Genomic DNA, 2,063 nt, shown 5'->3' on the forward strand with positions numbered 1-2,063 from the left:
GAGAGAGAGAGAGAGAGAGAGAGAGAGAGAGAGAGAGAGAGAGAGAGAGAGAGAGAACCATTTCCAAGAACTAAATAACAAGAACTAACAACCATTGGTCAATAATATCTCTTAACACCAAAAACCTCAATTTCTCAATAAAATGAAATAGGCTAACAGAAAGATATGTAAACAGGATCCATCCCTCTCCTGCCTATAAGAAACACACTTTAGCAACAAGGATAGACACTACCTCAAAGTATAGGGCTGGGGAAAAGTTTTCCTAGAAAACAGTCCATGAAACAAGCTAGAGTGGCAATAAAATCGACTTTCAAACAAAAGGAATCAAAAGAGATGGGGAAGGACACTTCATACTCATCAAAGGAAAAATCTACCAAGAGGAAGTTTCAATTCTGAACATTGATGCCACAAATGCAAGGGTACCACATTCGTAAAACCTTACTAAAGCTCAAAACAAACACTGAGTCCCACACAATAATCATGGGAGACTTCAACACCTCACCTCACATCAATGGACAGTTCATCAAAACAGAAACTAAACAGAGATACAATTAAACTAACAAAAGTTAGGAATCAAATGTATTTATCAGATAACTACAGAACATTTCACCCCAAAACAAAATATACCTTCCTCTCAGCACCTCGTAGAACCATCTCCAAAATTGACCATATATTTGGATGCAGAACAAGCCTAAACAGCACAAGAATATTGAAACAAACCATGCATTCTATCAAACTACCACAGAACAAGGTTGGACTTCAACAACAAAAGAAACAACAGAAATGACACATACTCAAGGAAACTGAGCAACTCTTTACTCAATGATAACTTAGTCAGAGAAGAAATACACTAAAAATTGGAAGACTTTCTAGAATTCAATGAAAATGAAGACACAGTTTACCTATTCTCATGGGACACAGTGTTAATTTGGAAAAGCAGTATTAATATGAAAAATATTTAGCAGAATTCATAGCATTAAGTGCCTTCATAAAGAAATTGGAAAGATATCAGCAACATAACAGCACACCTGAAAACTCTAGAACAAAAAGAAGCAAACACACCCAAGAGGAGTTGATGGCAGGAAATAGGTAAACTCAAGGCCTAAAACAGCCAATCAGAACAAAGAGAACAATACAAGGAATCATATCAGAAGATGTAAAGATCTTCCATGCTCATGGATAACAAGGATTAACAAGGTGAAAATGGCCATCTTACCAAAAGCAATTTACAGATTCAAAGCAATCCCCATCAAAATTCCAATTCTTTATAGACCTTGAAAGAGCAATTTTCAATTCCATATGGAAAAACAAAAACCAAGAATAGCTAAAACAATTCTGACCAATAAAATAACTTCAGAAGGAATCACCATTCCTGACCTCAAGCTATACTACAGAGGAATTGTGATTAAAGAGTATACGGTACAAAGACAGCCTAGTCGATGAGTAGTATAGAAGAGAAAAATCAAAAATAAACCTACACACATATAGAGACTTGATTTTTGACAAAGAAGCCAAAACCATACAATAAATGAAAGCTTCTTCAATAAATGGTGATGGGCTAACTGGCTGTCTGCATGTAGAAGAATGAAAATAGATCACTATTTATCACCTTGTACAAAGTTCAAGTCCAAGTGGATCAAGGACCTCAACATAAAATCAGATATACTGAATCTCATAGAAGAGAAAGTAGGAAAGAGCCTAGAACTCATTGGTACAGGGGAAATTTCCTGAACGGAACGCCAATGACTCAGGCTCTAAGATCAACAATTGACAGATGGGGCCTCAGGAAACTGAAAAGCTTCTGTAAGGCAAAAGGACAGTGTCAGTAGGAGAAATCAGCAACCTATAGATAGGGAAGAAATCTTCACTAACTTACATCAAATACCCAAAATATATAGAGAACTCAAGGAGATAACCTCCAAAACAACAAATGACTCAATTTAAAAATGGGGTTCAAGAACTCTATTAAAGGACAGACTAGTTTACTTCTTTGTGAATCAGAGAAAAAAGTCATTCCCACAGAAAACATACACACCGGATGAAGTGGAAAATGGCTACATTAC

The sequence above is a fragment of the Mus caroli genome, chromosome 13 (genome assembly GCF_900094665.2).
Source record: "Mus caroli chromosome 13, CAROLI_EIJ_v1.1, whole genome shotgun sequence".
NCBI lineage: Eukaryota > Metazoa > Chordata > Mammalia > Rodentia > Muridae > Mus > Mus caroli.